The sequence below is a fragment of the Podarcis raffonei genome, chromosome 7 (genome assembly GCF_027172205.1).
Source record: "Podarcis raffonei isolate rPodRaf1 chromosome 7, rPodRaf1.pri, whole genome shotgun sequence".
Taxonomy (NCBI): Eukaryota; Metazoa; Chordata; class Lepidosauria; order Squamata; family Lacertidae; genus Podarcis; species Podarcis raffonei.
In genome coordinates, this window is record NC_070608.1 from 62,525,292 (window position 1) to 62,546,025 (window position 20,734).

General features: G+C 45.4%; 1 protein-coding gene across 1 annotated transcript in view; it reads left to right on the forward strand.

Annotated features, from left to right (window-relative positions):
• NEDD9 (neural precursor cell expressed, developmentally down-regulated 9) overlaps window positions 1-20,734 on the forward strand; it is a 60,261-nt gene that overhangs the window by 24,282 nt on the left and 15,245 nt on the right. The gene's annotated exons all lie outside the window — the stretch shown is intronic.

The window sequence follows — 20,734 nt, forward strand, 5'->3', positions numbered from 1 at the left end:
CTTACAATTGCCTTTGATCAACTCATATCTCAAGACTTCCCAGTCCACCCCTCCATGGCATCTTATTTGATCCTGCTAGTTGTGCTACATATCCTTTTATTCCATCCAGTTTCATTCTATACTATTCCTAGTTGTTATTAACTGCTGTTCACAAATCAAACCCTACTTGGAGGTTTATTTGACTATTGTACCTCTTTAGATACCCTCCAAAATGTTCCCACTCCTCCCTTATCAGTGTCTCATCTCAATTTCTTATGTTTGCTGTCATAGTAACTAACCCCACATACTCTATTATCTGATCTTGCCACTGTTCTTTTGTTGAGATTTCTTTGTCCTTCCATTGTTGTGCATAGATTATTCTAGCCACTGTGGTTGCATAGAAATAGGCAGAGTACCTTCTTGGAGATTTCACCCTTTGTTATACCTAATAAAAAGTTCTCTCTTTTTTTGGAAATATAAACCTAAACATCTTTTTAAATTCTGCATAGATTGTCAGCTACTGGTCCTAAGCAAGACAGAAGATTGAGTCCTACAGACTCAACTCGTTCTATTACCCCCTGTAGATAACAGATAATAGAACGAGTTGAGTCTGTAGGACTCAATCTTCTGTCTTGCTTAGGACTAGTAGCTGAGCCAACTTTTGGTCAGCTTGGATATTTGTCCCTCATTGAAGTAGTCCCATATAGTCCCTGACACCGCATACTAGGAGAAGTTCCTTCTCTTCCATACTGTGACACAAGAAGAATCCAGCACTGATTCTGAGAAAATGGTAAATGAAGAATCCCTGATTGGTTGCTAGTAAGCTTGCAGGCTTTATTTGGCTTATTTATTTGGCTAATCAACTAAAGTTAGAGTTCATTAATTGGTGGTCTCTGGTGAAAGTGTAAAAGCTTTAAGCAACCTAAATTCTTGTGCACGGGGGCTACAAAATGTGATACAGTGGTACCTCGGGTTACATAGGCTTCAGGTTACAGACTCCGCTAACCCAGAAATATTACCTCGGGTTAAGAACTTTGCTTCAGGATGAGAACAGAAATCGTGCTCCAGCGGTGCAGCGGCAGCAGGAGGCCCCATTAGCTAAAGAGGTACTTCAGGTTAAGAACAGTTTCAGGTTAAGAACGGACCTCCGGAACAAATTAAGTACTTAACCTGAGGTACCACTGTACTCAGTATTTCTCATGCGGTCACCAATAGACCTCTGTTCTGTTAGGCAGCTTTGTCTATTATTAAAACCATGCAAGTGCCAACATTATGTAAAGGCAGCTTTTTGTTTAATGAGTTTACAGGATGTATTTTAAGAAATGGCACCAGATGTGACAACAGTGCCCGACAAGGAGAAACAGGAAATCTAGGTAATCTTTGATTTGAAAGGGTGACTCAAATATTAAACCTAGAGCAAATAAAAGTGACACTTGACATCTCTCTGCAGGGTTGCGTGCCCATTGCATGAGTCAAGGCAATTGCTTCTTGAAAGTTAGTGGAAGGCCTGCTCTATAAAAAAAATCCTTTGCATTTCATCTGATATGGAGCAGCTGGAAGGCAGGGCTATCAGTAAATCCTCTGTAATATTTAGAGCTCGTTGCTGAGCCCTTATAAATGTGTCTTGGTGATGTACAGCAGACAGGGATACTCGAGCAGGAAGTGCATGTCTGGAAGGTGCCATGGTTTAATCTTTCATTGCAGTTGATGTTGGCAGGAATTCTGGCTCTTTCCTTTTAAAACTAAAGCTGCGATCCTTCTAGCTTGTCCTCGATTCACGCCCCATTCACTTTAAGGTAATGACAGGCAGATAAGTCTATTTCCAGCCTGTCTCAGTTTTGCATGAGTTCATTCATAAAACTGCTCTCTTATTTTTGCATCCATCTACAATTTTCTTTTAAAAAACATGGGGATCTGTATTATCTTTGAATGCATTTTCCACAAAAGACATATGTTTTCTCCAAAAATATGCATTTGTGTATGCATTTTAACCTGCTTTATGCATTAAAACACACATTTCTATATATGCATTTGGTGCTTTTTTTAAAAAACCCAAGACTGCAAAATTCAGAGCAGTGTAAAAACTGAAAGCTAACTGCTTTCTGATCGATGCATTAGTTTGGGAAGTGTGAATCAGGTCAGTTGACTTTTTTAAAAAGCCAAATAAAATTGTTCAGCATCCTCACTTTTTAGGTTGCTCGAACTAGCGGGAGCTTGTGTGGACTCTTATTTTCCATTGGGACTCTTTAGGAACATTTTTCCTGGTATTCTGATTACTAGTTTTGGTGTGTTCCCCATCCCTTCGTAAAGGTCAGGTTTTCTAATGGCAGAGAAGGAGTTCCAAATGAATTCATTCACATATTACTCGAAAGCAGAATTGCAAAAGCTATCAGTCCAGCTGCCCACCAAGATTTGTAACTGTCTTATATACAGCATTAGCTTTTGGGAAGCTTCCTTGCCCAGTTAGTTGGAGACTAGATAAGTGACTGTTTACAAGCTTAGTCTAAAGGGATGTGCTTTGTTACTGGTTTGAATCCTCCTTGAAAGAAAAGTAGTTTTGGATGGGTGGGATTATGCAAGCAGATGAGATACCATTGAACGTGCTACTGAGATTAGTTCCATCAGACCTGCACAATGTGTAAGCTCTCTGTCAGGTGCTTGATCGGATCCTGAAGCAAACGTCATATTCATGTCTCACTCCACTCTGGACTCCACTCTGCAACCAGATGCCTTCATCTGCCCCAGCTGCAACAAAACATGTCTCTTGCATATTGGTCTCTACAGCCACAGCAGGTGCTGTAACCTTCCAACAGTTTGTCACCTCCAAAGGTGCACTCCTCCATCATCTCCCAAGGCAGACAGATGCCAACAATTCCACTCTGCCGTTCAGCTTTCTTAACTCAGCTGCGGCCTGTAGCACCTGTATGCTACAGTCAGTACCAGGTTATGGGCTGACCCGAAGTGGGATTTCATCCAGCAAGCTTCATGTGAAGGGGCCAGAGGAGCAGCAGAGCATGGTTGCTGTTGCCCAGCCAGGGAAAGTGGCACATATCAGAAGATTGCCCAGATAGGTCAAATGGAGAGAAATAGATAGTCTGCACAGAGAAGACTAGTGCCTCCAGATGTCTCTTCTTCCATCTCACAGGAGGTACCCAACATTGAATTTGGAGCTTGCTTCCTTCCTTGATGGGACTCAAAAGCAGAGATGGACTCAATGAAGGCCAAGAGATGGACCAAGAGACAACTGTTGCAGACTTTGTGGAGCAAGATCCCATGAATGAAGGGATACTGTTTGATATGCAATGATGGCTGCCATGTGAGAGCAATGCTGGATCCTTGTAGGCTGAAATGAAGAGCCTGTGACCTTCCAGATGTTGCTGGACTCCAACTTCCACCAGTCCAAGTCCACAGGGCCAATGGTCATTGGTGGTGGGAGCTGTGGTCTAACAACGCCTGGAGGACGTAGGCAAGATGAGTCCAAGCACTGATCTCACGCACTGTGAATGGTTCAAAGCCAGGTGGCTTATGAAGTCCTTTGTGCACTGCTATATGTGGCTGCTGAAATGTGTCCAGTTTAGTGAGTTGCAGATTGCTTGATTAGAAATGGTGTAGATAAATTAGGATCTTTATCACAGTGGTTATCTTGGGTGTTGCTCTGTTGCCTATGCCACCATTTTCCATGCCTGGAGAACTGGAATACCCACTCTAGGGCTTTTGGCATTGAGGCAAACTTGGATAGCTCAGTAGCAACATCCTTCGACCTCATGCTTTGGAATTGTGTATCTTTGTCTTTGCTTCATGAGCAATCGCAAAAGCTTATTGCTGTTGTGTTTGTTTATTTTAATGTATTTATGTACCTTCAGCGGTAATACCTGGGCAGTTCGCAACAATACGTTACAATGCTGATAAAATAAACACATCAAAATACATCACGGTCCACAGTAGACTAGCTCAGCTCTGTATTAACAGCCCTCAAATGCCTCAGTGAACATATGGGTCTTTAGCAAACATTGAAAGCCTGGGTTGAATAATTCTCTGCAACAGCATAGAAGGTGCTGTAGGGGAACTAGTATTGAGTGGTTTAAACAATCAATCACAGGGAATGCTGGGGCTTGCAGCTCTGTGGGAACAGGGGGTCTCCCAGCAGCTCTCAACACTTTTAACCAACTACAGTTCCCAGGATTCTTTGGGGTAACCCATGACTGTTTAACACAGTATGACATGGCTTTAAATGTACAGTTTTCATCACGTAGATATGTTAGGAGGGGATTCCAGGTACAAAGGAAACCAAAGGGCTTGTTGTTGTTGTTGTTTTCTTGCCCAGGCCTCATAGAGGTAGAGTCTACAGCAGTCATGGAACAATGCCAAACCTTGAAGATTCTTTTAACAGGCTATTAGCAAGGCCAATATGATTACACTTAAGGGAAAAGTTTGTTGTAACCCTAGAGTAGTTAGGAAAAGCTCTGAAAACAAGAAAGGAAGGGAAACCATCTTCAAACCAATTATGTTGGGCAGTTTTTTAAAAGGATAATCTTCAATGCTTTCATGTTTTTCTTAAAAAAATACCTAATTAAAAAAGGATTTTCAAAAAATCTGTTGTGCCTTCCCTCCTCATCTAAACAAGGCAGCCTCTCATCTTAGATCCTCATCCTCAGGAGATCAGTAAAACAATCTTTTAAGTATTTAAGGGAGCTTGGCCTAGTGAACAGTTGAGCTCTAGGTTTCCTTGACGTCTAATGTGATGAATATCTTTCCTTCAACTGGCGGCACCTGTCCCCAGCAGATTAAGTGAACCGCTGTGCCTTCTCTCCCTAATACAGCCCATGCTTACAAGTGTTCTGTGTGTCTTGGCAAGGCTTGGGAGTTAAAAATATTCCATCTAGCATGATCTCAAAGACCCGTATTAATAGCAGAGGGTCAAAATATCTACAAGGCTTGTGGCTGCCCTGCAAATGTCCAGCCTTCTTGCAGGATTTTTCCATACAATCAGCTCGTAGCAAAAGTGAGTGCTTGTTTATTTATCTGTTGCACACACTACAGATAGTTTTCTTCAAGAGTGTGGTGCTTGTCTCATTTCCCCAGCACTGGGTGTGTTATAATTTGTACATAAGAAAGCACAGTCCTTGTCCTATGTAGCACTGCCATGTGGAAATGTAGATGCCTAAATGTCACAGGCCCCTCCAGGACAGTGTTCGAAATTAGCCAGGCGCCAGGTGCGCTTTGCACCACTTTTGACCAAGCGAAGATGCCTGGGCGCCTGACATCTCCACCATCTGGAGGTGCATGCCTGGGGATCATTGGATCTGGACTGCTTTCACACACTAATACCACATCTTGTAGAATTCCATCAGTTATATTTTATCTGCACAATTGGAATGAATTTCAGGAACCAAAATGCTTTTTCTGTGCAGCCTGAACAGGAGCAGTCAACCTTAAGAAGGAGAGGTTGGAAGAGGCCAATTGATAGACTGGATCAAGTGACTTTTCTTCTCCAAGTTCTCAAGCTAGCTCAAGGTTGTCATTTGAACTAGCCAGACGTTTAACTGAGAATCAATCCCAGTCAGTACGTTGTTTGAAAAATAAGACTTTAGAGTTGTCTTTCCCCAAAATGGCAACTAGACATTCCATTTTGGTGACTGTAACCTTGGTTTAAGGAGTCCTTTGCTGCCTAGCTTATATATCTGAGTTTCTATCACTGTTCCAGGGTGGTGGTGATATAGCCTCGCTTAGGATTTAGGAACATAAGGACTCTGCTGGATCAGGTACATCTACTCTAGCATTCTGTTCTCACAGGGGCCAGCCAGATGTCCATAGGAAACGTGGTAGGAGGAAGGCACGCTTGGCAAATCCACACCGCGATCAGCTCCTGCCCGGGAACCAATGTCCCCACTGTGGAAGGACGTGTGGGTCCAGAACTGGCCTCCACAGTCACTTACGGACTCATTGTTAAAACCGTGCTTATGGAAGACAATCTTACTCGGCTATGAGTGATCGCCAAAGAAGAAGTCGTCCATAAGCTGTACCTTAGCACAACACCACTTTCCCTGGAGGCCAGGTGCTTCTGAATGCCTGTTGCTGGAAACTGCAGGAGGGCAGAGTGCTGTTGCACTTCAATCCTGCTTATAGGCTTCCCACAGGCATCTTGTTGGGCCGCTGTGAGAACAGGATGCTGGACTAGTTGGGCCATTGGGCTGATGCAGGAGGCTCCTCTTACATTCCCTGCTTGTTATTCCTGCAACTGGTATACAGAGGCATATGCTGCCTTTGGCTCAGGTAGAACACAACCATAATCACTAGTAGCCATCAATGGACTTCCCCCTCCATGAATTTGTCTCTAACCCTCTTTTAGAACCACCCAAATCGGTGGCCATCTCTTTTCTGGATTGCCCACAAAGCAAATTAAATAAAAGCACAACTTTAAAGAAATGTTAATTTAGCTGTTAACAAATTCTTCATTCAACTGAAACACAATTTATAACTCTGTTATTAGGGGTCCTGTATACAGCACCATCAATGTACATAGTGCTTTTTAATAAAAGTAACAAAAAAAGACAAGCAATTGCCATGAAGAGCTGGTACTCTTAAGTTTTGATGGGGAAGGAAACAGTGGGAGGCAACGAGAGGAGGAGGGCAAGGTTAAAAAAAGGATGCATAGGTGTGAGTACTGATGTGCAAATGAAACAGTAGAATTCTGAGGTGGTAGAATGGATTGTACCAGTTCAGGATGCGGGTGGGGTTCACAATTCTTAAAAAGTTGGCGGAAGGACACAATTAGCACTACAGGGTGTCAGAACCAGACTAGAACCTTTCTTTCAACTATGTGGTTTTTTGTTTTTTGAACTAGAAGGGAATAATTTTATATGTGGGGTGGCATTCAGACTGGTGACCCTTCCAGTAGTCAGAAATAATACAGTCCACTTCAAGATCACGATGACGTCATTCTGGTTACATTTTGGTTGGGGGAAAGAAGTGCAGCTCTGCAATACAAGGGCCTCGGACTGTTGAAAATCTTCTCTTTCATGCACACTTCCCTCTCTTTCCCTCCTCTCTTGCATCCCAGTTCCTGCCAGGACATTTCCAGTTGACAAATCATCTCCTATTTTTCCAAAGGCAGGAGGGAACCTGATTACTTGTTCACTGTTTTGAACTTGATTCTAAAATGTTCTCATCTGCTAAGTGACTTCTACAACCCTCTCTCCAGTTTAGCTGACTTCCAACTACCGGTATGTCGCTTAATCTGCAGAGAGAGGAACATGGGAGTTGTTTCACAAAATCAGTTTGTGCCTTCTCCCCAAAGCAGCAGATATCTATGTGGGGGTTTGTGGTTCCAAGAAGCTTTTGAAAGAGAGTGAGTGAGCGCTCATCAAGCTGTTTGCAAGCAGCTAATTCCCTCTGTGCAAATACGGTGTGTTTTGCTGCTGCGCAGTTTCCATTAAATAAGCACTGAGCACCATAAACCCCATGCTAACGCAGCAGTTACTGCTGGCAGACATGGTAAGGCAGGTCAAAGAGACGTCTCAAGGCAGGTGATTAGAGTGATGTCATGACTGGGGAATGCTAAGGCCATTGCTGTATCCACTTCTCTTCAGGAACTGAAACACCACTCTGAAAAGAAATGGTCTCAAATTGACTGACAAAAAATAATGGATGGCTTGAATAAGCCTTTGTTTGAATCCCTCGCTGGAAATGATCCTTTGACTGAATCTCTCATTAGAAACGAGGTTTTCAGTCAGGGTTGTTCGCAGTGCAAAAATTACCTAAGGGGCTGATTCAAACAGTCAGTTTTTCATAGATCTAATCTGCTCTAGACATTCAAAGCAACTGTAGTTTTTGAAGGGTGCTGGGAGTTGTTGGGAGACCCTTATTCACCTCACAGAACTACAATTCCTTGGGAAGAGAGATTGACAGTTAAACCGCTCTCTGAATTGAAGTCCTTTGAGGGGAATAGGGGGTCTCTCAGCACCCTTAACAGACTACAATACCCAAGATTCTTTGGGAGAAACCATGAATGTTTAAAAACGTTCAGTCATGATCTATAAATTATAGAATAAATAATATCACCCGGGGCAGAAAAAGCACTTCTGCAAATCAGCACAGAGCCACGCCAATAGCCTCCTGGCAGCAGCGCTACTGTGGCGAGTGGCACCACACCCACTCTGCACAGCCCTAACCACTCTGCTACCTGCCCTTCCTGGTAAGTGGCACTGCTGCCTGGAGGCTGTTGCTGTGGCTCCATCCCCCTGGATGAGCTGCCCCTGTAGTCTTCCACTATTGCTTCATATACCTTTGATGCTAACTGCTAGAAACAAAAGATTATCCTAACAGCTGTTTCTAGACAAACAGCTGTTAGGATAGTTCTTTGTTCCTAGGCTCTGTAGGATGAAATAGCAAGTTTACAGGCATGTATGTGCATGCACACACATTTTTAAAAGGGTACTAACTTAGAATCCCTGCTATGCCAAGTCAATGGGTGGATTTAGCTGACATAATTCAGTGGAGGAAGTAAATTCTCCCCAGAGGCACTGTCTTCTTGATGATGATGATGATGATGATGCAGATGATGATGCACATTTTAGGGCCAAGAAGTGACACCGAAAACAGATTCTGAGACTAAGCCAACCTTGTACAGTGGTACCTCAGGTTAAGTACTTAATTCGTTCCAGAGGTCCATACTTAACCTGAAACTGTTCTTAACTTGAAGACCACTTTAGCTAATGGGGCCTCCCACTGCCGCCGCGCCACCAGAGCACGATTTCTGTTCTTATCCTGAAGCAAAGTTCTTAACCTGAAGCACTATTTCTGGGTTAGCGGAGTCTGTAACCTGAAGCGTATGTAACCCGAGGTACCACTGTATTTAAGCATTCACCTTGTCACCAATGGTAATGAATTGCATTCAGACCCGTCCACTGAAATCCATGCCAGTGAGTTAATGGGGTGGTGGAAGGGAAACGGGGTACTCCATCCCTTCTCTGTACCCAGCATAGAAACCAAGTAGGTGCCAGTGGAATGTGGCATTCTCTGTCCCTCACTTACTAGCACATTAGTGGTGTTGTTTTTAATTCCACATGGAGGGACTTTTGTTTAACTTATAATATTGCAAGCTTAGGAACTTTTGTGGGCTCATTAAGCTTTGGCTCATAGTTAAGTCCTGGTCAAACCTAGTACAAATCGATTGTGTAGTCTCCTAAATCCAACACTTCTTATTTTATTATTTGAAATGTGCTTTTGCAAAATGCTACCCTACCAAGCACTCAAAGCGTAGTCCAGCAATCTGAAAAGCAAACTGAACCATGGTGCCATAAAATGCTCAGATCACATAAACACAGAAAACATGGGAAAAATTCAGGCAAGCAATTAACAGTTTACACAAAACCTCCATCATAGTCCATGCCTTTCAGCCTTTGGTAAGCAGAAACAACCCCCCTCCCCTTCTTCATCCAGAGTTGGCAAATAACTCTCACAGTAATGAGTCTATTCACCAGGTTGTTCATGTTCACATGTCCTTCCTTCCAATTAAGCTGCAGTCCCAGTCTCCATTGAGAAGGAAAACAATAACAGCAAGCAAGATGTATTCCAGAAATATTCTCCCTCTGGCTCATTATTGTTTTTATGCTGTGGTTCACATGCTGCTGAAAAAGTCAAAGGCTTTGGTTATGGTGAAAGCAGCTTAGGCTTGTTTGTTCTATATGCACAAGGCATGTTAACATCAAAGGGAGAAAAACATCTGCACTAGTTGAAGTTTGGTTGTGAACCATATTCCCCCCCCCCATTTGAACACCACTTTTTTTTTTTAAAGCGCCCTCATTTCACCCTTGGTCGCATAATGCCCCAGTTTCTTGCAGCATGCTTTTCAAACCAAAGTTTATTTTAGAAAAGCAGGCCTCTGAAGAACAACTTGCAGTTTCATTTTAACTATACAGAGGATGCAAAACTGGCTGTGTCTCTAGTGTGGAAGGTACTCTGGTTCAGTCTTCACATTCGAAATTTCTCTTACCTCTTTTAACAGAAGGTGGATACACCCTCAGCTGTGGGATATTCTCTTATTTTATGTGTTTGCTTTTTTAATGCTTCAGGGGTGCAGATGCATCAAGGAATACCCTGGTCCATATATCCACATTTTCAAAATTTTCTAGATTAGCAAATCAACGAAGTTCTACTCAAAATAGACCCATTTAAATTAGAAGACCAGTCTATTTCCATGGGCCTATTCTGAGCGTGACTTAACACTGGATATAAATCAGCGTAATTATATTTGGCTCAATCCTATCCACATCTACTTGGAAGTAAGTCCTAATGAGCTTGCTAGGGCTTTCTACATTTAGGACTGCAGGCAGTAGCTACAAGAAAGTAAAATAAATAATTACAAATAGATGTATCAATTTAGGACAAAATCAAGAGGTAAGGCCTTTTTCTCAGTGTCCCAGAGGTTCCAGCTGCCAGTGCTGGTGTTCTTCTTGCTCTCTGGTGCTAGCCTTAGTCTTTATTATGGAGGGGGTAAATGTTTCACTTTGCTACTGAGAGTGGCACTAAGCAGCCTCTGGACTTTAATGGCCATGTGAGGCCTGGAAGGTGAGTGAATGCAGAGACGTAGCTAGGGGGCAGGGTGTGTGTGCACTGGGCACCACTCACCCAGGGGGTGACACTTACTGTGGGGCTTGCAGTGCGCCCAAGCCACGCATTTCTCCTGGGCGTGAGACAGTGGCTTGGGCGGCTGCACACTCCGCGTTGCCCAAAACGGCAGCATGGGACTTGTGTCTGCCCACTGCCGTCCTCTCAGCTGCCCTACAGTTACCTGAACTTCTATTTGTTGTAGTTACAGGTAGGTAGCCGTGTTGGTCTGCCGTAGTCGAAACAAAATAATAATGAAAAATTCCTTCCAGTAGCACCTTAGAGACCAACTAAGTTTGTTATTGGTATGAGCTTTCGTGTGCATGCACACTGTTTCAGTGTATCTGAAGAAGTTTGCATGCACACGAAAGCTCATACCAATAACAAACTTAGTTGGTCTCTAAGGTGCTACTGCAAAGAATTTTGTTTTGTTTTGTTTCTATTTGTTGTGTTTGAGGTGTTTCATTCACACATCCAAGTCATCACTTGATAACTACAATGTATGTGTGAGTGTTAAATTATCCATTTTATTACCTGGCCAAAGGATTTCTCCTGGACGGAAAGTGAAAGAGGAGTGAACCGTTGTTTTTGCAGTCCTGGTTCTATTGCAGCAGAAAAGTCGTCATCTGTTACTTACCACACATAATGGTTGAGAACAGTCATGTATCTCAGCCATTTGCATTTATATCTGTGGTTATTCATCAGCTTTCAGGCTTTCTCAGAAAACCACTAATTGAAGAGTCCTTCTGCCTTGAATATGCAGTAGTAAGAAATGATTCACTGATGTGTGACTGATGATTATTCTAAGGAAAATCCCAGAGTTTTTATAAGATGTCTCTGTGGAAGTAACTGAATGCGTTCATTTTTACACCCAAGCTCTCAGCTGAGCATTAATTGGTTTTTGATCTCGATGGCAGTAGGGATCCATTTTAAAGGAGAATTAAATGGTGACGCTGTTAAAAATACTTCCCTCCCACAACAGCAAAGACTCTCTGTGGCAAAGGAAAGCATTTGGATTTCAGGAGTTAATATGACTATACATCAGCAATCAAAATGGGGGGGGGGCGCGGTTTACTGTGCTGGCCCTACAAGAAAAGTTCCAAAATACATATTAAGGAGATACTTAACTTAAAAGCAATCCGTACTATTTCTTTTTCTTTTTTTAACCTAGGGGCAAATAGCACACAATCGATTGGTGGGATGCCTATATTGCAACTGTACAACAAGTTTGAAATAGGTTGGTTAGTTGATTGGGAAGTCATCCTGAAATGTACTTCGACACATGGTTGGACTTCACCCTTGTGGCATCCGTGTGCTCTGGACTGCAGCGACCATCATCCTTGGGCATTGGTCATGCAGGCTGGAACTGATGGGAGTTGTAGTCCATCTGGAAGGCACCAGCTTAGAGAAGGGTGCTACACACTGTGAGCTCTCTCCCCCTTCTGCCCTCCCCGGATTTCACCGACAACCCCACAGCACGGTAATCTGCATCCACCCATAGTTTTGACCAATTTTTGACAAGTTTCATGATGTGTGAAAAACAAGTTGTGGTGAGTTTCTATCTCACCTAGTCTTGCTTGGGGGTTCATTATGCTCATAGGCGATAATTTATGAAAACAATAGTTATTATTTTGCTTTCAAAGTGTATCAACTTACAATGAAATATATGTCGGATGAGCTGAGATAGCGTTTATCAGAAGAGGTAATTCAGCAAGCCACGTAAGAGGGGCTTCCCCCGCCCACATCACCTCTTTCCCTGAAAGTGACTCACTGCAAAGAGCACGGGCCTTTAGAGGCAGGTTTCTAATCCTTCTCTCCTCATTCAAGAGGACTGCAGAGAGCCCTGCAAAGATCAGGGCCCTGGGCAGGCAGGCAGCATTGGGAAGAGCTGCTGCCCCAGCTCACCTGGGAGAGGGACTGCCCTGAGGTGCCACACTAAAGGGAGTCATCCCTTTGGGGGTTTGCATTTCAGGGGTGGGGTGAGGGCATGGACCAGCCCCCCTGTGCCAAGTTATTAATTTAATGGGGATGGGGTTTAAACTTGGGGGTGATTTAAAGTGTTATAACTTGTATTCGTATTTTTAGTTTACCCTTTTACGTTAGTTAAGTGTTTAAGTTACAGTGGTACCTCGGGTTAAGAACTTAATTCGTTCTGGAGGTCTGTTCTTAACCTGAAGTACCACTTTAGCTAATGGGGCCTCCTGCTGTCGCTGGAGCCCGATTTCTGTTCTCATCCTGAGGTAAAGTTCTTAACCTGAGGTACTATTTCTGGGTTAGCGGAGTCTGTAACCTGAAGCGTATGTAACCCGAGGTACCACTGTATTTTGTTTTAAGTGGGGTGGGACAGGGCTGCCTGGAATTCCAAGTATTGCTCTGCTTTCCTTTGGACCACATCAGCACGGCCGAGGGAGGGGTCTTGTCATCTGGGCAGTCCAGGACTGCCATACACACCGCCCAGGCTTGCGCCCCAGGGAAGTCACTTTGGTGCTGCTAATGTAGCGGTTTGATTTCATCCCTTGAGCTGCACTCCAGGGGAGAGAGCCAGTGTGGTGTAGTGGTTAAGAGCGGTAGTCTCGTAATCTGGGGAACCGGGTTCGGGTCTCCGCTCCTCCACATGCAGCTGCTGGGTGACCTTGGGCTAGTCACACTTCTCTGAAGTCTCTCAGCCCCACTCACCTCACAGAGTGTTTGTTGTGGGGGAGGAAGGGAAAGGAGAATGTTAGCCACTTTGAGACTCCTTAAAGGGAGTGAAAGGCGGGATATCAAATCCAAACTCTTCTCTTCTTCTTCTCCATTGTCTCTTGAGACAGACAAAGGTCAGCAACTACAGCGGCTCCCCAAGGTCTCGAAAGGCAGAGATCCTTCCATGCTCCACTCCAAGACCTTTTTAACTGAAGATTTGGTGGGGATTGCACCATCTACCTCCGAAGCAACATACAGTATTCTCTTTCTCTCTGAGCTTTGGATTCTTTCATTAAAACAAGCGACTTGCAGGTCATTCTGGTTCCCCATCTGTGCTCATGTTACTCTGCTCAAAGAACAGCACTGATATCTGTATCTAACTAGCTAACACAGGGAGGGGATACTTTGATTCACTATCAACCCAGTTTATATCTTTATTCCCATTTAGAACACTTGATTTTATAGTGCCGGTCATAAAATGGCTTCATATTTTTATACTAGCGACAATGCAAATGCAGAGCAGGGGAAATGCATATAACTTCAGGCATGTTACTAATGCGTTGATTCAAAGAATGCATAGAGTCGGGGAAAGCCAAGAGGGGTATTGTTTGTTCACAGATACACAGTGAATCAACCTTTGTTTGTGTCTGATGTTGAAATATAGCACCACAGGCTGGTTGAGACTGGTTAAGGCAATTGTCTTTTTAACACCAAAGTGAGAGGCAGAGTATCATGGATTGAAAAAGATGATTACTGTGTCTTATCTAGCCTAGTGACTTACAGCTGTCTTTTGTCAACATTATTTCTGGCTTTTAATGCAAGATAGAGCATTGTTTCTCTGCAATGTTATTACCTTTATTTAAAACATGTTCCTATTTTTCTGTCTGAAATATATAGTAGGCAAGCCCAGGTGGTGCTGATTAGTTATAAAATAATAGAGGGCTCTCCAAATCAAAAGTAGGACCGCATCACACTTTTAGCTATCCATGTCTGTTTGTTTTTTAAATTAGGCGTACATCTAAAAAAAAAAGTCGTATGTGAGAAAGTTACACAGCTGTTTGAAAACATAGAGGCTTAGTTGGGTGGTGGGCTTGGCTGCCACTTCCTGTTAAGGTAGCAGCAAGCCTCTTTGGTTTGTTCTGTGTAATGTGTGAAACAGTCCTTGGTGTTCTGTGCAATGAAATTGCTGGGTTGAGGCCCCATCTCGATGGAGGACTTTGAACCCGGGACCTTCTTCAAGGAAAGCACAATCTGTGACATGCCCTGCTGAAACATGAATGGCTAATCCGCTGTTGCTGATCTACAGTTCCCATAAGCCCTGGCCAGCATGCCCAATGGTCAGGGAAAGCAGGAATTGTAGTCCAGGAACATCTGGAGGGCTGTAGGTTAGCCTCCCCTGTGCAAAAAGAGATATTGGGAAGCAGTGCTAGAAAATGCCTGAGACATTAGAGAGCAACTGCTGGTCAGTTTAGAGCAGTGTTTCTCAAACCTATGTCTCCAGCTGTTATTGGACCACAAAGCCCATCATCCCTGACCACTGGTCCTGCTAGCTAGGGATGATGGGAGTTGTAGTCCAACAAAAGCTAGAGACACAAGTACTAGATTAGACAGTGCAAGACCAATTGTCTGACTCAGTACAGCATAAGGTCACATCTACACCATCCATTTATAGCACATGGCTTCCCCCAGAGGATCCTGGGAACTGTAGTTTGTTAAGGGTGCTGGGGGTTGTAGCGCTGTGAGGGTTAAACCACAGTTTCCAGGACTCTTGGAGGGAAGTCGTGTGCTTTAATGGTGTGGATGTGACCTAAGGATGCTTCATAACTTTTCAGTTTTAACAGGCATGCTTGCATATGAAAATCTAAAAGCTTGATTTTTGTATGCACTGCCATTGCACATTCACTGAACAGTGTGTATAGTTCTTTAGGGGTTGGCCTATCTAGCACCAACTACCAAGAAAGCAAAGGAAATGTAATAAAGGCTACCAAACCAAAACAGAACCTAGGTTTCTGCACTTTTAGCATCCATAGATTCCTTGCTGAGATTTCGTAAGCAGCTTCACTTGCAACATGTTTCCGTGTGGGAGCATTCCTGAAAAGCTGGAGAGAACAGTGGGTTCTTTTGTTAAGGACAATCAGTTTTAATTAGATTCCATTTGCGAGTTTATTCTCTTCGGAAACTGCTACTCAACAGGAGAAGACTTTGGTAATGGCTGGAAATATAAGAGGCAAAGCTCTCGTCTCAAAGTCTTTAATCCGATGCACCTGCCTCTGCCGATCTAACTCGAAGGATATGGTGGCAGGGGTCGAGGGCACCCTTGTTTGTTCTCTGATCTGACCCCTCTTGTTAAGTCATCGCACACCCACACACCTTTGATCTTTAGATGGCCATAAGGAAGTCAGGAGAAATGTAGGGAAACACAATATTTCAAAAGAATCGCTTTATCAAGTTGTTTAAGAAAAACTCCTGGAGTAAACTGGTCCAAGTAGCTGTTGAACCATTTTTGGAAAGGGTAAGGCAGTGTGGTGCAGTGGTTGGAGTCTTGGACAGGGACCTGAGAGGTCAGGGTTCAAATCACTACTCAGCCATCAAGCTCACAGCCTCTCTAGCCTAACCTACCTTACTGGGTTGTTGTTGTAACGATAAAATAGGGAGGGGAAACAGCATGTATGCCACCTTGAACTCCCCAGAGGGCTGTAATGTAACCATAAATAAATAAAATACCTCTCCAGGATCAGAAATCACTGTGATGTGATAAATGAAGTTGTGTAGGGGCACTGAAGAGAGACAGGTCTATGCCCCTAGTTGCCTCTGATGCTCACTGGCATGTCACCATCACTCAACCCAAGCGACTTATAATAGTGTCAAACTGAGGACAAGAATGAGAATAGGAACATGAAGTGAACCCTTTTTGCATCTTTACGCATAATTCAGCGCCAATGAGTTCAGTGAGGATTACTCCAGGTAAGTGTGCCCTTTCTCCAAACCCTGGTAGGAAAAGGTACTAAACACGCCGATACTCTCACATTTCTGGCTTGGTGATGAGATTGAAGAGAGAAGCAAAAGAGCAACAGAGAAGTGCTCAGCCAGGTGAGAAGATTATATAGGGCTCTTTCCTGCCTCTGTCAGGGCACAGTGAGTGGGAGTGGCTCTCATTGAGTTCTCTCTAGCAAACTTAACAGGAAAACTCTGTGAGCTTCAGCTCCTATCTTGTCCTGTCTAGCAAACATGCATTGTTGGTTTGACTAAGATCAGAGAACAAGGTTCTGTCAGTAGTCACAGCTCTGTCCTGCCACCACCCACCAAAAGTCCTTTGCGTAGCACATCTGTGCTCCGGGAGAGTAGGAGTAAGCCGGTGCAACTGTGCCATAGGACTCTCTTCCAAACTGCTCTCTTAATTGTGTCAACTGAATATCGGTGTAATGTCGAGTAGCAATGCTTCCCCACTTTGTTAAACATTATGAGATCCTTGGCAGTTCTGCCGCTTTCCGACAGTGCACAGATGTGTCAGATTCTGGTCTGGTGTGCTGCTGCTGGTGGTATGAGATCCACAGCCATGATTCCTCACTGGGAGTCCATTGTGGGTGGAGGGGGACAACCTAATATACTTGACATAACAGTGGGGCCAGACGTTTCTTCAGATTTCATTTCCAGCTACAGTAACGATGAAAACGGCTTGTCAGTTATTGCTGAAAGACTGCTAAACTAGATGGATTGTTGGTCTGATCCAGGAAGGCAGTTCTTCATATGTTCTTAAATGCTCTCCTGGTTGTTGTTTCCTCCCCTCTCTCTGTTAGGTAATGAATAGGAAGGATTTCTCTCTCTCCCCCTGCCCCTTTTGTGTAAGGAAAAGGGATTTAATGAACCGCAGAGCTGGCTGCTTGACAGGGGACATGCACACTCAGCGTTTTTCTTGGTAAAAGAACACAGAGTTGGCATAGAAAAGACCCAAGTTACCACTATTGCAGGACTAAGGACTCTGACAGACTTTCTGCTTTGTTCTTTTGATAATGGTTATTATTATTATTATTATTATTATTATTATTATTATTATTAAATGCATCTCTTTAATAGTGCAGGTTTAACGTACGTTCTTTACTTTTCTTTAACCACTCACCCATGCTTAGTTGTTCTGCGTAGTTGTAATAGTCACAGTGTTTGGCAGTTATCGGCGAGTGTGTCAGGGAGGGAGGGAGAGACTGTGGGTGCACCATCTGGTTCTGTTAATGCGTAAACAAGTAAAAAATTCTGATTTGAGATGTAGGGCTTTCAAGAACCAGATGACCACAGGCATTCTTCTAAGTAAGAGAAAGGATGGGGTATGTGTGGAAATGACAGCCTGCAGTTCATTGACATTTCTCAGGAAGCGCATTCCTGCATACCAGAAACGCGAAGGAAGTGAGGGCAAAGAAGGGGCTGTGAAGGGGGAAAGCATCTTCCCCCCCTCTGCCTACGGTCCCCTTCCTTTAGAGGCTCATTATACTCAACTGCAAGAAAATGTGCTTTGGGGGTTTGTTTTATTTAAATGTATAGATGCTCTGAAGGTGTAGGGAGGGCAAAGTACCGTATTTTTCACTCTATAAGACGCACCAGACCACAAGTTTTTGGAGGAGGAAAACAAGAAAAAAAATATTCTGAATCTCAGAAGCCAGAACAGCAAGAGGGATCGCTGCGCACTGAAAGCAGCAATCCCTCTTGCTGTTCTGGCTTCTGGGATAGCCGCGCAGCCTGCATTCGCTCCATAAGATGCACACACATTTCCCCTTACTTTTTAGGAGGGAAAAAGTAAGTCTTATAGAGCAAAAAATACGGTAATTGCTTGAAACTAGACCAAAATGGAACAGATATGAAAACCCCATATTGTCTTTCCAGCTCAGCTTATTCCAGCCACCAGACAAATCCAAAGAGAACTTGAAGTTTTTCTGAACCTTCAGCTTTTAACACCATGTCAATTTCATATGTTCACCAGAGCTGCTTCCACGTGGTTGGAAGCTGCACTGTTCTGGCCATGTCTGGTAGGAAGGAATTGTGTGGGTTGGGTGAATAATGTGACTCTTTCCCACACCAAACCCCAGGGAGGAGTAACATTGGCATGGGAAGGAACCAGGACACTTGCCCAACCCACACAACTTCTTCCTATAAGGCTTTTTAAAACAACTCTTTTAACCACTTGGATGAAGTTGTCCTGCTGCTGCATTTACATTTGCCTTACGTTGCATGATTTCTTCTTGATGCAGCATTTTATTCAATAGAATATATTGTGCACTGCCCTGGAATCAGTTATAAGGATTTTTACAGAAACAAACAAATATACCGGTATTATTCCTGGAGTACTGTGATCCAGTTAAGGTGCTTTATCTTTATCTTAAAGCAGGGCTGCTGAACCTGCTCATCTCGAAATGCTATTGGACCCCAACACCCATCAGCCCTTGCCAGCATTGGGCAGGGATGATGATAGGAGTTGTAGTCCAACAACATACGGATATGAAAAACCCAGTGTGGCGTTCACACACAGGGCCCCCGGACGTTTGATGGTCTATTGACCCTGTGCCGCCACTGCGATTGCTTTTTCCGCTGCCACCACCCCGTATCTCACGGGGACACACGGAGTCCAGTCAGTTGTTAACATAAACAAATAATCAAGTTTATTTTTAAATGCAGGAACAAGAGTATGGTTTCAGTTTATTTTCTCTTGTCAGTTTCTTAATCTTAGTTCCTAAACTGATTATTCCAACTATCTATCTGACTCAACCTAACAATTCCTCTCACTCTCTCACAATACAACTCAACCAACCAACCCACTGCCTATTCTTCCCTCTTACCGTATTTTTCGCACGATTGGACGCACCGGACCATAGGGCGCACCTAGTTTTTTTGGGGGGAAATAAAGGAAAAATTTTTCCCCTTTATTTCCCCCCCAAAAGCAGGTCAGGGAAACCGAACCAGGTCGAGGAACAGCGGGATAGTGGCGCTGCGCCTCCCTGCTGTCCCCCGAGCTTGTGGGGCTGGCTGATGTCTGCCCGGCGCGAGGGGCGCTCTGCTTCAGGGCGCCCCGCCCGCCGGGCGGCAGGCTGCTATCCGCAGCTTGGGGAGCCTTGCGGGGAACTCCTGCAGGGCTCCCCACCCTGCGGATGTCTGCCCGGCGCGAGGGGCGCTCTGATTCAGGGCGCCCCGCCCGCCGGGCGGCAGGCTGCTATCCGCAGCTTGGGGAGCCTTGCGGGGAACTCCTGCAGGGCTCCCCACCCTGCGGATGTCTGCCCGGCGCGAGGGGCGCTCTGATTCAGGGCGCCCCACCCGCCGGGCGGCAGGCTGCTATCCGCAGCTTGGGGAGCCTTGCGGGGAACTCCTGCAGGGCTCCCCACCCTGCGGATGTCTGCCCGGCGCGAGGGGCGCTCTGATTCAGGGCGCCCCACCCGCCGGGCGGCAGGCTGCCATCCGCAGCTTGGAGAGCCTTGCGGGGAACTCCTGCAGGGCTCCCCACCCTGCGGATGTCTGCCCGGCGCGAGGGGCGCTCTGATTCAGGGCGCCCCACCCGCCAGGCGGCAGGCTGCTATCCGCAGCTTGGAGAGCCTTGCGGGGAACTCCTGCAGGGCTCCCCACCCTGCGGATGTCTGCCCGGCGCGAGGGGCGCTCTGATTCAGGGCGCCCCGCCCGCCGGGCGGCAGGCTGCTATCCGCAGCTTGGGGAGCCTTGCGGGGAACTCCTGCAGGGCTCCCCACCCTGCGGATGTCTGCCCGGCGCGAGGGGCGCTCTGATTCAGGGCGCCCTACCCGCCGGGCGGCAGGCTGCTATCCGCAGCTTGGGGAGCCTTGCGGGGAACTCCTGCAGGGCTCCCCACCCTGCGGATGTGTTCCCGAAGCGCCGGGCGCTCTGCTTTCAGGGCGCCCGACGCTCCGGGAAGCAGGCTGCTATCCGCAGCCTAGACAGCCCTGCGGGATCTCCCGCAGGGTTGCCTAGGCTGCGGATGTGTTCCCCAAGCGCCGGGCGCTCTGCTTTCAGGGCGCCCGACGCTCCGGGAAGCAGGCTGCTATCCGCAGCCTAGACAGGGCTAGCGGAGCGCTAATCCCGAAGCTTGGGGCGCGCTGAGCTCCGCACGCCCCAAGCTTCGGGATTAATGCAGCGCTCCGCTAGCCGTGGGAGAGCTGGGTCTCCCACGGCTAGCGGATAGCTTCCTGAAGCCTGGAGAGCGAGAGGGGTCGGTGCGCACCGACCCCTCTCACTTTCCAGGCTTCAGCGAAAGCCTGCATTCGCTCCATAGGACGCACACACATTTTCCCTTGCTTTTTAGGAGGGAAAAAGTGTGTCCTATGGTGCGAAAAATACGGTACTTCTCCAATTCCCAAACCTCAACTCTCAACTCCCAAACCTCAACTAACTGACTTTCAAAATCTCCCACTCTAACTTTTATTCCCCCCTTGCATTCTCACTGGCCAATCACATCACACCCATTTTAACCCTTTCCTTA